Source organism: Lycium barbarum, chromosome 4, assembly GCF_019175385.1.
Source record: "Lycium barbarum isolate Lr01 chromosome 4, ASM1917538v2, whole genome shotgun sequence".
Taxonomy (NCBI): domain Eukaryota; kingdom Viridiplantae; phylum Streptophyta; class Magnoliopsida; order Solanales; family Solanaceae; genus Lycium; species Lycium barbarum.
Window position 1 is genome coordinate 143209647 of NC_083340.1, and position 17600 is coordinate 143227246.

Genomic DNA, 17600 nt, shown 5'->3' on the forward strand with positions numbered 1-17600 from the left:
TTGATGCGCTAATTGTGGAGAGTAAATAGACTTTGTATATGCTTTATTAACAAAGTATTGCTATGTTTGGTAAAAAACATTCTATCGCTATAAATGGTAAATATTAGTGTATTATAGTATGCCCATGCAAAAAGCCCTATTTTAAACCCAATTATCATATATATATCAGAGATTAAATTTCGGTGTGTAACTGAGGGCTGATTTGGCCAAAGTAGTTCTTCATGCAAGACTCGAGTTTATTTGATTTTTTTTATTTGTAATGGAGAAGTCTAAGATATTTACCAAAATTCTTAAGATTATTTAATACGAGTACCAAGTAGCTTGTAATGTTTGACTACAATCACGCTGTTCTTCCATAAGTTTCAAATGTCAAAAAAATAATAAAATATATAAACCTAGATATTCCTAATCTAAAAAGAAAAGACCGGCCAGGACTAACTAAAAACTATATTCTTATGTCTAGACATTCATATGTCTGAACTAGAAGTGAGTTCGATCAAACATGTTGCATCTATTCTAAATTAACCACGAACAAGAACCGACAATGAGTGAATTCATGCAGCAGGAGCATAATCATAATCTCCATCATCGTTGTCTCCTTCCAAGGATGCTGCTAGAGCATAGTCAAAGTCTCCGTCATCACCTTCCAATGAAGCTGCTGGAGCATAATCATAATCCGCATCATCGTCATCACCATCTCCTTCTAAGCATGCTGCTGGAGCATAATCGTAGTCATCATCACCATCATCATCTCCATCTAAACACGGCATTCTCTTCTGGAATCCAATAATTTTGAAAATGCTAGACATTTTATCTCTTATAGAAATATGAGATAATATGGTAATTGTCTTTGATTAGATGTGAAGAATGAAATGTTGGTTGTATGATGATAGGTGAGGAAACCATTTGCTTATATAAGGGTAAGAGTCAGTTGTGGTCTCATTTTGACGCAGATAGGCACGTTAGGAAGTGTGTTACGTTAACTAAAGAATGTGCACTACCATAAGCTTGGCTGCATTTAAGCTACTGTTGGGGCTGCCACATCTAAATTTCACTTTACATGTCATATTATATATGAGGGATGGTAAAGATTATTCTCTATCATGCATATGGTGGAAATAGAGACTCTAAAGTTGTGAATATGCCACCCCATGTATATCTAGATCCTCTTTTTATCTTATGAATAGATATGAGCATCTAATTCAAGTAATGAAGGATAAGTATACTATATATTCCTTAACATTTTCCTCTTTTTATCTTTTGTTGGAAATGCTTACACGAGTAATGAAGGATAAGTATACTATATATTCCTTAACATTTTCTCGTATGTTTTATAACCCGATTCTAGAGTTTAACATGATTTTTTATTTTTATCTTCCCGTTTAAATTGAGCTGAATCGAGAGAGAAGTCCTGAGAGATAAAACATGAAAAGAAAAAGCAGTGACAAGCTGGTTCACCAGAGTTTCCATTTGAAAGAATTTGAGCAGCCAATTCCAAAATTTAGGGCAATAGGTAAATTAGTTCAGGACATTATAACCCATTAAAAAGAATTCTTATACACAAGTAATGAGAAATAAATGTAGAATTTTCTAAGGTCTCTTTCTTTCTTTTTGGGTCGGAGAAGGGTAGATTTAACAAAATGATAAGTTTACTATGTATCACTCTTTGAATATAATAAATTCAATATTTTGAAAAATGTATTGTGAAATGATTATAGATTTATAGTTAATAATAAGAGTAAAATTAGGAACCTAAGTAGTAATAAATTAGCTCTTGATTTTTTAAACTAGACAAGTAAAAATAGACATTTATTAATAATATAGTGGACAAGTAAAAATGAACCTGCCGTCGCCATAATAACTCACCCTATTCGCCACAATTTTTTCAACCTTTGAAGTAAACGAGTCAAAACAAAACCTTAGGCCATGGACGTGTGCATATTACGTGGAAGTGTGTAATATCTACGTGGATGCTTAGTTGGCATGCCACGTAGACAAGGTAACACTGCTGCAGAACGAATATATTTGTGGACGACAATATGTCGACATGTTCTTTGAGGAGAAATATAATGTAAAAATGTCGACAAATATTCATTCGTAGAATTTGATCTAGAATAGTTTATTCGTAAATTTTATTTTATTCCATATATGCAGTGCTTTATGGGAAAAAAGGAAAAAATATTCCTTACATAATTCCTTTATAATTATTGGTTTAGTTTGATGATAATCCATCTGTTTCAGTTTATATTATATTATTTTCTTATTAGTTCATTCCAAAAAATAATAGTATATATTTATGTATTTGAAAAATAATTTAAATCTAAGACTCAGTCATTTGTCCCAAATTTGATCTATAAGGGTTTTAGTACACCATGTGATTCTTTTTGAAAATTAATCCTAATTGAAAAAAATGACAATAGTACCTTAAAAGAACGTAAATCTTTTTTCTATTACTCCTTCCTGTTCAAAAGAAGTGTCCACTTAGTGTCTACTTACCAAATCAAAAAAAAATTAATCTTATTTTTTTTCAGATTTACCTTTATTAAGTGTTAAGTGACCAAATCTCAATACCTATTTAATTAGAGATAATTTAGTCAAATTACCTATTTTTACCTATGAGTTAATATTTTCTTAAGAGTGTACAAATGACTAAATGGACACTCTTTTTGAACCAGAGGGAGTAGTGTATATCTTCTCCTGGCATGTTTATGTTCACTAAGACCAGTTTATACTCCCTCTGTTTCAAATTATCTGTCGTTTTTTTGTTTTACACACCTCTTAAGAAATATTAATTAGAATAGGTATTTGACTACTTTACCCTTATTTATGTCTAAGTTATAATATCTTTCAATTAAATGTTTATTCTATTTATATGTCATCTCCATTAATGACAAAATTCTACTAAGAGTAAAATGAAGAAAAGATAATTAATTATTCCTTGAACTTCTAAAACGACAAATAATTTGAAACACCTATTTTTACTAACTACGGCAGATAATTTGAGATAACAACCAAAAATTACATTCTTTCACTTAATTTTTTTTTCTCTCATTTAAATGGTACTGTTGCAAAATGAACGACAAATGGAATACGATGCCAGTTAAAGGAGAAAAAAGAAAGAAGAAGTTGCTTATCTTTAATTCGACTACATATGTAAATATGTCTATTATATTTCATCATGTCCGAGACAATGATCAAAAGACGTAGGCTTTTCATTCAAAGTTGAAGAATATAATGCACACAATGGAAGAACGTACGTGTCCAACACACTTGTCGAATATTAATTACCTGCAGCAGAAGAAGAATGTGTTCTCCGTTAAAAGTTGGGCTATTCTTGTCCTCGTCGTTATAAATTAGGTTTGAAATATTACCCTTAGTTACTAATAGTAGGACATGGTTGAACCAGACTTTTAACCACAAGAACTAATTTAAACACTTATCCTGCTATATAATCCCTTCGTTCACTTTTACTTGCCCACTATGAACTTTGCACATCCCTTAAGAAATAATAAATGAAGTGTATATTTTTTACAATAATACCCATATTAATTGGTGTATGACTTCTTAATGCATTTGAAAAATGAATTGCAATGAGTAATTAATGTTCAGGGTAAAACAGGAAAAATAAATTATTTTTCTCTTGATATGCAAAAGTGGATAAGTAAAAGTGAAATTTTATTTTTAAAATAGTGGATAAGTAAAAGTGAATGTAGGGAGTATTAATTAGTCTCTAATTATTTTAATTAGCAGAGGAACTTCCCATGTGGCTACACTGCCACACAAACGCAGTTTCATAGCGACCCAAAAAAACCTAAAAAATTTCTCCTACTAACATTTCTCCTTCACACCATTTTTGCAGACTAGAAAAGTCATCAGCTAGCTCCACCACCGCAAAACACCACCTCTTTTCCATCATTAAACCCTCTAGCTCCTCCACGACACAATCAAAATGCGCTATGGCTAAAGAAAAGAGAAAGAAATCTCCTTTCTTAATTTGTTGCCAGCTTCATTAATTGTATGTTTAAAATTTGTGGCCTTGATCAAGTTCTGGAGTGGTTTTAAAGACTTGATCGATGTTATTTTTCCGAAGAAACTATCAATAGAAGTAGTGGCGTTGCGTAAGTGGTTTGTGGTGGATAGACGGTATATGGAGAAATAATTCCATATATGAGTTTAATGAAGAAGATAGGAGTGTGAGGTTCTATGGTACTTTCTAGGTGGAGATATTGACTGTAGAGAGTGGTAGGTTTTGACAATGATTGTGTTTACATGGTGACTACCGGATAATTGGAGGTGGTGGAAATGAAATATGGATTGTGAGAAGTCAAATTGGTTAACTGGCTGTGAAATTGTGTACCATGGTTGATGACTTTGTTAATGGTGAAAAAGAGATCATGCAATTGTGTAATGGCCGGTGGTGGAGTGGTTAAAGTTAACCATAAAAAAATGTACAGTTAACCATTCAGCCATGGATACTTAGTAGGGATCATCTTACATGATAAATAATCCAATTCTAATTGAAATAAAAAATGTATGATAAATTTGAAAATGTATATCATTTGTGTAATCAATTTCTGGAGGAGCAAAAGGATATGTAGACCTTTCGCAAATTACAAGGACAAAGTTAGATCTTTCTCTAATCATGCACAAGGAAAAATATGGAACTTTTACCTACATAATATTGGTCTGTTAGTTTCTAAGGGTATTCCATGCCGAATTTCATACACCATATGAAATTTAAAATACGGACTGTACTGATGCAATATTTGTATGTTAATCCATATATTTAAAATTTACTAGGGGGGGATTAGATTTTGAGCATTGACGGTGTAAAAACTTACACAATCAGGTAACATATAAGTTGAGATATAATTACAGGTAAATTTATACATAAGTGTTAACTGAATAATTAAGTTGCTATAGGAGGTTAAACAACATTAACATTGATGGTGTAAAACATCTTTACACTATCGGGGTATATAATTTAATTCCAAAAATCTCAATATCTTACTATAATTATAACTATTGATATAGCATACATATCTCATAGCCTCTACTGCTGATTCTCACCAAAGAAATCATAAACAACTAAAAACTTAGATATTGTGTAAAGGGTCCTTCAAGCAAACTAGGGTTCTAAGGCCACCACTCGATCCTCTATCAATAGCCAACAGCTCGCGATGAGCAATGCCATGGTTGATACGCGTTCGAAAATACCAGCAACTTAACATATCTAGGTTTTTTTTCAGGTACTTAGAGCTAGCTAGGGTTTTCTTACACAAACGTGACATTTCTCCAATTAAGCAGCCGGCGCATAGTCATAATCACCATCGTCGTCGTCATCGTCGTCGTCATCGTCGTCGTCATCATCTCCATCACCCTTGGACCATGTAGCCGGAGCACAGTCACAACTGGCGTTCTCGCAGTCCTTGACATAACCATTTCCATTGTCACCCTTTTTATCATGGAACCCATAGAGTACCAAACAAATTGAGCTCATCTCTATTGTTGAAATTTGGGACATATTGTGCCATATATTCTTGAAAATGGGGTCAGTCATTCTAGCATCTCTGATAGAGTCCCAAGCTATCCTGTTAGTGAATATGCCATCTGAGGAAGCATTCCAAAACAGTGTGTCAGGTCGATTGTTTGAACCAATCTTCATATTAATGATGTTATCTACTAGCCATCCTGGAAGAACATTATGAAGTCTCTGAGCATCCCAAATCTAATTGCTGAAGAAGTTGTTCACAGTGATATTAACAGGATGTCTTTGGTCAGGACAGTAGGTGGCTAAAGCTCCATAGCTTGTCCAATTGTACCACCAAAAACTGTTGTTCCCACTATGAATTTTCCAGATCATATTATCTTCAGCTTTTGCTCTAGCTTGAGTCAGATTTTTCCAAATATGGGAATTACCAGATACTCATACTTTGGACACTGGATGAGCCCTGATGCAATACTTGGCTTTAGTAAACTTTGCCCACATAGAATCCTGCCCTCTGAATCTCTACCACTTCTTGATATTAAGAGTTTCATATATATCTTTCATACTCCTCATATCAATTCCCCCCTCATTTCTAGGATAACACATATTCGTCCATGAACTCCAATGGTACTTGTCTTTATTAGCATTAGAACCCCCAAAAAAATCTGGCAAAATGCCTCTCTATCATCTTGATGATGCCTTTAGGAGGAGTAAGAGCTGTCAAAGTATATATAGGTAGGGACTGAAGCACATGCTTAATCAGAATGTATTTGCCTCCATAGGATAACATGTTGCTCTGCCAACCATTTAACTTTTTAATGACCTCGGACAGCAGCTTCTCAAAGTATTCATTTCTTTTCCTCCCTATATAAATGGGGCACCCCAGATAATCAAAAGGAAAATCTTTGTTGAGGAAACCAGCAGCACTTCTAATCTTGTTGATTCTACTAGGGCCAGTTCCAGGAGCAGTCAAGAAGAAACATTTGTTCTTGTTTAACTTTTGACCAGAGCTTTTACCATACCGCTGAATCTGTTTCATGATCATCTTAATGGATTTAGAGTTACCACTAGTAAAAATGGCAATATCATCTGCATAAGAGAGATGGTTAATAATAGGACCTCTATTAGACATTACAAAAGGAATAAAATGCTCACTATTGATCAGTCTGTTAAGAAGTCTAGACAAAACCTCAGCAGCAATGATAAAGAGAGATGGAGAAAGGGGATCACCTTGTTTGAGACCTTGAGAAGATGTAAAGAAGCCATTTCTAGTGCCATTGATGATGATGGAGTACCACACATTAGACACATTACCCATAAACAGATTTATAACTTCTTTTGAGAAACCAAATTTGTGTAGAACAGCAATAATAAAAGGCCAAGACATCTTTCATAAGCTTTGGCCATATCTAGTTTGATAACAACATTACCCCCTAAATTCTTGTTTTTAATGTGTTGAACAATTTCTTTTGTAAGTAAAATATTCTCTGTTATAAGCCTACCTTTCAAGAAACCACTTTGATTTTCAGAGATCATACTATGCAGTAACGGGTTAAGCCTTTTAGAAAGAATTTTTGTAATAATATTACTAGAAAAGCTACTAAGATTGATAGGCCTCAAATTAGAAAAATTAGCAGGAGAATAAACTTTTGGAATTAGTGCTAAGAGGGTATGTGAAAAGAACTTAGTCAGTTTTCCTTTCATGAAGAAAAACTGAACAAATTCTATTAACTCCTTCTTAATAATATACCAACAAGAGTGAAAAAGCTTACCTGAAAATCCATCTGGCCCTGGAGCACTGTCAGCACACATGTCAAAAATAGCATTTTTAATCTCTTCTTCTTGAGGACACTTAGAAATGATGATATTATCCTCATGATGATACAAGTTGGGATGCAATCTAGCACTCTAGGATCCACATCTCTAGGCTGAAGATTAAACAGGTGCTTATAGTGTCTAATAGAAACTTTAGCTATTTTTTCATTACCAGAAATCTAGTTCCCTCTTTTGTTTTTGATATTGTTGATACCCATTCTTCTTCTTCTGTCCCTAATAGCAGCATGGAAATTGTCACAACCCGACTAGGGGCTATGACGGGTACCCGGAGCTGACTACCGAGCACCATTCGTTCTACTAGTCATCATATTTATCCTGCATTCATTTATTACTCTCACACTTCTAGTCATAGGAAAAAAAACCATTTCCACTTTCAAGTATATCTACAATTTTACACATAAGCCCCTCGGCTATCAAAATGACATATAAGAAGACATTGTGATCACCACGTGCCATTAACTACCCCCACATTTGCATCTACGAGCCTCTACTAGAGTACTAGACATAAGGACGGGACAGGGTCTCGTCGTGCCCAAATATGTACACAAAATAATATATCCAAAATAGCACCTCCGGGAATAATGAAGTGCTCCTGTAAGTCCGCTGATCAGCTCCTATGAATCTGGGTCACCTCCCTGTCTACCTGTAGGCATGAACATAGCGTCCAGAAAGAAACGGACGTCAGTACGAACATTGTACTGAGTATGTAAAGCATGAACAATAATAATATATCGATGAAGCAAAGAGACATCAAATGAGGAACAACCTGTAACTAACTGTCACTTAAGATTGAAATAATGCATGCTAACTTACTTCATAAACATCATCATATCATGTATGCATATATATAAGCTGTCTGACCATATAGGTACGGTGTGATCATCATTAGCCCGCGTTCAGGCCTCCCGCGTCTGGGGTAAACATCTCATGCCGCCCACTAGTGGTGTCTGCCCATGCCATCTAGACATGGTGTATACGCTGCCCGCCTTAGCGGTGTTTGCCCGGCCATATAGGCACGGTGTAATAGCATCATCATATACTCGTCATAATGCATGCATAAGAACTCAAGGACAATTATATTTCATCGAGGTGACGTAAGGTCGAGAACCCCCGACTTCCATTACGGCATAGTCATGAGCATTCTGCCTCACCTTGAAGGGACTAACATGATAAGGTGAGTGTGACAACAATAAACCACATTAAAGGGGCACCCAAGGATCGTTAGCTTTATAGAAATATCATATCATGAACTTTAGGACCTTTAAACTTAGGCTCATCATCATCGGTATCGTACTCATAACGTATCTCTTATCTTTATCTCGTGAGAATCTCTTTATGAACATAGACTCATAATTTCTGGGATGTAAAAAGATCATGGAGGATAAAGATAGTCATGTCATAAGATTCATGCCTTAGAAAAGAAGGGACTAGCCTTACATACATTTTCGTTTAGTTACTCTATCACTTGAGCGTTCCCTTTCAATATTCATATTTCTACCTTTAAGAGAGTTCGTACGAATATTAGATAATCGATAACATAAGCACGCTTGAACTAAAGCTAGAGAAAATTGGGCAGCATCTCCTTTGTTCATACAACTTGCTCCATATCATGTGTCAATTCTCAAACGTCAATAATAGCATTCATCATATCATAATCAACAATCTTCATTCACCCTACATTATTCAAGGCTCCCAATTTCCATTCCAATTCATCTATAACCACAACCATAATGCAACATTACATTCATCCTCATATAATGTTTCTCCATGTTCTTAATATCATTTATAACATAATTATAATCACAACATGTCAAGAATCATGATTCATATTAAGCTACTACTTTAAAATGTCACTATTCTCATGTTTGTAACCTATTTTCTATTCCCCCTCCCCCCCCCCCCCCCCCCCTCCATAATCCAAGTCTTTCCACCCCACAATACCCTAAATAACATGGATTGATCATAAAACTTACCTTTGATTGAGTAGGAATGGGTTTTGGGTAGAAATACTCCACTTGAAGAAAACCCTAGCTTCAACTTTCAAGAGATTCCGTGACTCTAGCAACCCCAAAGAGCTTCTTTGCACTTAACTCACTTGAATTTATGATATGAACCTTTGATTTCCCTTGTATTCTTGAAAATGAAATGTATATAATGTTCTAGAGACTTGGAGAGAAGTGAGGAGAATGAAAATAATGAAGTGGGAACACATTTAAATACTTGGAAATACTCAGCCCGTATACGGTCTATATAACATTGTACGGTCCGTATAAGTGTCTGTGGTTCACCATCATGGAAAACATCCTTCCTGTTGGGTTATACGGACTGTATAAAGTTATACGGACCGTATAAGTGGTCGTATAACTCCACTCTTCCAAAATTATTTCCGTCGTTTCGTTGATCTCCAATCCTTATGGAACCTTCTTAACACTTGTTTAACACTTCATTAGCAATCTAAGGAGCGTTAAAACTCCTCTTTGAGACATAATTAAGTCAACATTAGCTCGGTACTTTACGGAACTTTTCCAAAACACAACATATACTTTGCCTTTCTTAAGGAACTTTCTCCTCTTACTTCCAACGTCTTGAAATCTTAATTAGAATCGTTGAGTGACCTTTCCTACTCATAGAAACATCGTATTCTCCTTACCCTGCATTAGTCTATCTATCATACGACAACATGAAATTTTTCGAGATGTAACAGAAATATTTGTTGTTTATGTCCCCCTCTTCAAACCACCTTACCTTGGATTTTTGTTTCAAAAGAGATTCCTGCTTACCAAGCCAATATACATATTCAGCATGCCCCTTATTAAGATCTTGTCTGTTGTTCTCTGATCTGCTTAGTAGGTCTTGATCCTCAGATATTTGCATCTTATTTTCCCAAGCTTCCACTTCATGATTGACATCTCCCACTTCCTCTCTGGACCATTTAGATAATCTCTTAGCCACCCTTTTAAGCTTTTGCTGTAGAATCCACATTGGATTTCCCATGATGTGATGATCCCAGTCTTCCTTGATAATCTCTAAGAAGTTATCTTGGTTACACCAGAAGTCCAAGAATTTAAAATACTTATGACCATTAGTATGGATATTGTCACATTTAAACAAGAGAGGTCTGTGGTCAGACCCTGTCCTTGCCAAATGTTTTATAGTACTGTTGGAGTATTTCTGAGCCCATTTATCATTTACAAACACTCTATCAAGCCTCATCCATATTCTTTTACTATGCCTCCAATTGTTTCACCAAGTGAATCTAGAGCCACAATAACCAATGTCAAACATACCACAAGAGTCCATGCATTCACTAAAATCAAAACTTTTGGCATTCCTATAAGGAATTCCACCTAGTTTTTCATCAGGATGAAGTATGACGTTGAAGTCTCCCCCAATACTCTATGGTCCCTTGATAGTTTTATTAAGATCTTCCAATCTTTCCCACAAATCTTTCCTTTCAGCTTCTGTGCACTTCGCATACACAGCAGTAACAAAGAGTTCTTCACTTCCCTGATGCTTTTGTATGCTCAAATTAATATGTTGTTCATGATTCTGAATAATGTTCACAATACATTTATTTCTCCAAAAACACCATAGCTTACCAGTGATGTTGGAAATGCACTGGTTAAAGCCTAGATACCTTTTGTAGCCTTCAACTTTATCTATATTTACCATGGCTTCAGAAATTACAACTATGTCAACTTTGTTTCTGTTTACCAATCTTTTGAGTCTCTGAATAGCTTTTTTGGATCTGACTTATCTTATGTTCCATATGATTGCACTAATCATAAAAACAATTACAGGTTATTGATTTTTCCCTACCTTTCCTTAACGGAGATGTAGAGTCTTTCTTGCTTGTTCTATTGTTCTTGTTGTTCCTTCTTTTTTTTTCTGCTCGTGCCTCTTCTGGCAGAGTTAATTTCCTTGTCACTCCCCTATGTAACATGTATTTGTTCCTCACTTTCATCTGTAGTAGCTTTGTCCTCCAGATTTTCCTCATAGTTGTTGCCAAAGTCCTCCTTGTTTCTAATAGGAAGTGAAGATAAAGTTCTGCTGAAACTGCTATCCCTATCATTCTTTCTTTGTTTGTTTCTACCCCTCCTGATAAGAGATATACCATTTCTTTCACAAACTCTTTCATATGTTGTTGGGCCTCACTCTCACCTTCCATTCTCTCAAAGATCCCATTATTTTCTCTCATATCAATGTTGTTCACTACATTTTTATCCTCATCAATTGCATCTACCCCTTCTTGAGACATGTAGTTGTCCAGTAAATTGCTATTAAGATCCACTACACGGTTGATTCCAAACTGACTTTTTTCATTTGTTTGTAAACTTGATGACTCATCAGGGGGCATGAACATTCAAATTGTTTTGATCCCCTATGCTTTCTTCTTTTATGGTCACATTAGGATCATTTTCAATATCAAGAGCTCTGTCTTGTTCTTTTTCTTGTTCATTTCTGCCCTTCTCTACCTCATTGGATCTTGCTTCATTGCCTTCTTTATCCAACCCCATATCAACAGCTTTGTTCCTGACTTGTTCCATATTATCCCTTATACTTTGTTCATTTTCTTTCTCTTTTCCCATCATGATATTGACCTTGGTTCTCTGCTTTGGGACTTTTTTCTTTCTTCTCTCTTTGATCTTTTCAACTTTCCCTTCAACACAGACTCATCTCCATCATGAACCCCAACCTTTTCACTCTTGTCCTTCCTGCTCTTATCTTGACCCTTCTTATTGGTGTTTTTCTTTGTCACACTATTATTCTCTGGATCAGTTCTTTCCTGATTACTATCATTAATTTCAGGCCTATTTTCCTTTGGTTTATTCTTCACTTTCTTTCCTTTGTTTCTAGCAGCATTCTTGTCCTCATGATTGACATTGTTCTTCACTTCATTTCCTTTGTCCTCTTCTTTAGTACCACTAATTTCAACAAACTCGTTGTTAGACTATTTCTCCAAAAGCGGCTTTTTCTTCAATCTGTTTTTGCTCCAATTTTCTACATTGAACTATGGAGTATTTTTGCAAAATCTACAATACTTTGGGACACTCTCATATTCAACTTTCTGATAAAAACCTTTTACAGGGCTTGAATCAGCCTCTGATCCAATAAATAATGAAATGGTTTTGGTTTTAGTAAGATCCACTTCTACCCTCACTTTGGCCATGCTAGGTCTAGTTCGATGTTCAGTAGCAAGGTCCATCGTAAGAGGTATGCCAATAGGCCTGACAATTTGTTTCAAATAGTGCCATGTATGGCAATGAAACGCTAATTCTGGTAAAAGAACCCAGATAGGAACTATAGGGGAGTCCTTATCTGGTTTAAAATCTAGAGACCATTTGTCAAGCCACATGACCTGCCCCTCAATTTCAATCAATCGACGATACCAAACATTTTTAAAGTCGCCTTCATTATAGAAGTCCAGAAATACAGTGCGAAAATCAAAAACACCAATTTGTACTTTACCTTTGACAGTGATCTTCTCATCAAATTTAGATCGAATTTTCTCAATTTGGAGTCGGGTTCGGATGAATTTGCCCACCAAAGTGGACTTACATTATCTCCCCATAGAATTCATTTGCCTTGAAAAGAATTGTTGGTACTCCATTGTGAGTAGTTTGACGAGCCTTCAAATTAGGATTCCCATATCGGGTTTTACTAGGTATCGGTGCAGTAGAAGTCTAAATAGCATTAGCATAGTTAAGAATTTGGGGCATCTCTTCCCTAGTAGTCGTCGTTCCAGTCTTATCAGTTGTTATCTACCCCAGACGCGCCGGTTCAGGGGGAATTAGCATCCCCATAGGGATGGCGCGTGAGGTTCAGATGCGATTTTGGGGTAAAATTTGACCGTTGGACCTAACGGTAATAAGACTTGTACGGAGAGCTTTTTTTTGCTTTTGACCAACTTAAGTAATGAAACAAGGCTTATAGTCTGTTTGGCCAAGCTTCTAAAATCAGCTTATTTTGAAAAGTGTTTGTCAAAAAAGTACTTTTTGCGAAAATCAGTTTGTGTTTGGTCAATTAATTTAAAAAGTACTTTTGGGCATCAATTTAAAAAGTACTTTTGTCAAGCTTTTAAAAAGTGTTTCTAAGTGTATTTTTCTCAAAAGTGCTTTTGGGCAAAAGTTTTTTTTAGCTTCTGAAAAACTGCTTCTGCTACTCCCAAAAGCACTTATTTTCTCCCAAAAGCTTGTCCAAACACCTCACTTTTTTAAAATAAGCAACTATTGGAAAAAATAAGCATTTTTAAAGAAAAATAACTTGGCCAGAAAGGTTGTGTATATAACTTATCAAAAATACCATTTGAATTTTGTAATTTTAAAAATAAGAATATAAATTTTACAAAAAACCGACGGAGTCCGTCGATTTTTTATTTAATTTATATTTTTTTAAATAAAAAAACCGACTCAGTCTGTCGATTTTCTGGAAATTATACAGAATTAATTTGCAGAAAATCGACGGATTGCGTCGGTTTTCTGGAAAATTTCCTGCATGCAATTGCTGCATTTTCTGCAGCCACACCTGCACAAAATCTACTCAAAACCATTACTAAAATGCTCCAAATCACCTCTAAAAGAGCTACAACACATAAAATCACCCTAAGTAACAATCAAACACATCAAACACTATCTAAACACGTCAAATACGATCTAAATAGACCTTCAAAGTTCAAAATATTCAAATGTCCAACCAAAAGTACCATTAACTAGTTCTATATAGTTTTAACATAAGTCCATAAAGCTTAAAACATAAGTCCATTATGAAACCCAAACTACTACAACTGATCATCCAGTGTTCGGGCTACGTAATCACCGTCATCATCATCTGCATTATCATCTTCTGGGTCGGGGGGGCAGGGAGAAGGGGGCACACCAAATGGTCCACATGCAATGTGGCTTTTAACTTGTGCCTTAAGCGATTCAAGGGTCGCTTTCATCAATTGACTTTCCTCAACTCTTTTTGCCTCGGTCTCAGCTAATTTCCGATTAAGTTCTTCAATTTGTTGTGCCATAGCTGCGACCTGAACAACATCAACTCCCTCGGCTTGTCGAGAAGACCCTTCACCTCGCAATCTTGACCGAAAGCGACTTAAGTTGTTCCTTGGGCCTAAACCGTACGCTCTACCTTTTTGTACTCTACCAACTGCTTTACACCAAAATTCTACCTGTAATTCCGGTGGAGGATGGCTTGGGTGGTCAGGCTGAGTTTAGCTGTACTGGTTCGCATCTTGCATATATTGCGTCTGTATATATTAAAAAATGAAACTTAGTATATTACAAATATATCATAATTAGACTTATATATAATCACTTAAATAATAAAATTATCACTTACATAGGAATCACGAGCCCTGTTCTCAACCCATTCAATCGGATCCGACTCATGTTTCTTCTTTTTTGTGTGGGTCATTAGGAATAACTGATCCTGAGTCGGCATCTGTCTCATAGCCTTATTCTGCCAAAAAAAAAAGTTAAAGATAGAATTAATAACTCAATAATGACATATTGATCGTAGGTAACTTTAAAAGTATAAAACTACTTACCATTGTCCTAGCCACGTGCCCCTGACTTCTTGCACCCACAATGTGCAAAGAGCCACCTTTCTGGGACGCACGGGCAGCCTTTGCCTGCTCAGAGTTAGCGGTAAACTCAGGAGTTCACCAATATGCCTTAAGTTGCTCCCACTATCTGTCGGTTAGCCATTGGAGCTTTCTCATATACTTTCTAGCCCTCGAAAACCAATTAGACAACCTTGCACTCCCCTTCTTCTCAAAGTTCACAGCAACCCTATCATTGTCTATTGGATCCATGTACACAACATCTGCAAATCAAATGGCTAATGTTAGATGATTTATATAAAAGTAAATTCAAGTTATGAAATGTATAATAAGATGCATACGTTAAACTCTCTAAACATAGCCTGTCGAGTATCATATGGGATTTCACCCATGAAGTATAAAATCGATCTTCATAAAGCCTCCGAACATCCAGTATGACTTTTAGAGTTTCGTTATATGGATAGTACCTGCAGTTAAAAAAATTCAACGCATATAAGATTAAGATGAAAATAACTTTAGGAAAACTTAATAAAAGACAATCCTACCCAGCTCCCTCATGCACGATGAAAACCCGACCGATCGAATCTATATCTCCTGGCTGTAGACCATGATATCCCGATGCCTGTGCAGGTACCGGTGCAGATGCAGGTGCAGGAGGATGGGTATGAGCCTTACTCAGAGCTGGTGTGGATGGCTGTGACTAAGGCTCAGAGCTACTATCTCTAAGGCGCAAATTAGATACACTTGGAGGTGTACCACGTGGAAAAGGAGAAGGATACAAAGTGACCGATGTGCTAGGAGATCTGCCCCGTGGTGGACAATACATAGGATTAGGTGCAGGTATAAAAGTAGGATGGGTAAATGAGGACGGCTGAGGTGGTGACGCTTGGAAGACCCACTGACTAGACTAAGGCTGCATAGTAGAACCAGGCATAAAAAAAGGAGGCGAAGTAGAGTGCATATGTGGAGCGAATGAAATGGACTGGCGACTAGTAGTTGTAGGATCTATAGGTCTCTTATTTTTTTTCTTACTAGTACCTCGACCTCTACCTATACCTTGATCACTACCACCTGATGACATCTGCATACAAATTTACATTAGTAGAAATGAACTAATATAATTACCAAGTACAGAAAGTTAATTACGTTAGAATAAAAATTTAACAAGTATAGAATTGTTTCATTACCAAGTATTAAATAAATTAACATGAAACTATTCGTCCTCCCACTCATCCTCACTTGTTTCATTTTCATCAGATGATTCTTCCCCATCGCTTGTTTCAGGGTCATCGGTCGATTTTTCTTCAACATTTTCTATAATAGTTACATCATCTTCATCAACTTCTTCTAATATGTGTTGAGGATGTTCCAGACTATCTTCTAACTCTGTGTCCACCATTTGATGACCAACTGGTACATCGTTTTGATATGCCACGTCTAACACATTATCGACCTTAATCCTCCCCACAGGCTTAGTCTTTATAACCACCCGCCAATCAGCCTTATCCCTACGCAAATGATATAGAGCATAATACATTTGCTTAGCACTTTGTGCAATTATAAAAGGATCATAACAATTTTATTGTCTTGTGTGTTTTGACTTAAATTACGTTATGCTGACGATTCACTCTTGTAACTCTTTGGCTTGGATCAAACCACTTGCACTGAAATAATGTTATCTTCTTCGTAGGGTAACCTGGATACTTAAGTTGTATGATCTCCTACAGCACACTGTAATAATCAACAGTTACAGCGCTACCATTAGCATCACCTTTAATGCACACTCCACTATTATTCATCTTCTTATATTGAGAAACTTCTTCGGTTTGAAACTTGTAACCATTAACAATGTACTTTTTCATTGTCTTAACTTCACTGCCTGGTCCAAGAGCTATATCTTTCACAAATTTGGTATGTTCTCCTGTATGATAAACCTATATAATAAGGAGGAAAATTAAAAATCAATAACTTATATGTAGCCTACATTTAATTGAAATTATGCAATGAATTTCCACACTTACAAAATTGTACAACCAATGAGAAAACTTTGAATATATGGCTTCATTGCCGTCAAGTTCTACGAAGTAACTGTTCGACATATGCAATATTTTCATTAGTTTCACCTTTATCACTTACCCATGTAATTTTGTAACATAATTCGACACTCATCGAATATATACTTGAACTTCAGGGCAATTGAGCAAAACATGTGTCACAGCTGATTGCTTCTCCATACTACTCATGGTTCGTTTTTTAGGCTTTTTAGAACCTCGTCCTGGTTGATTAAAGATGGACATTGGTGGGTAGCTAGGATCAACCCCACCCTCATCATTACGGTTGGGCCTATTTCTCATACACGACACTTGCTCTCCGAAATAATATGAACAGAAATGCGTTGTAACCTTTGCAAGATACGCTTCGCAAATAGATCCTTTAATCCTATATCTCTGCTTAGCCAATTTTTTGCATTTGTCAATGGTCCTGCACATGTTTAATATCATGTTATACAGTAATTAGTTAACAAAATACATTAAAGAAAGAGGTAGTAAGTTTAGGTTCCTTACCTCTTGAAAGGATACATCCACCTAGTTTGAACCGGGCCTCCAAGGCGTGCCTCTTGTACAAGATGAATGGGAAGATGTTCCATCACATCGAAAAACCCACATGGAAAGATCTTCTCGAGCTTAGTTGTAATGATTGGCATATTCTGTTCCA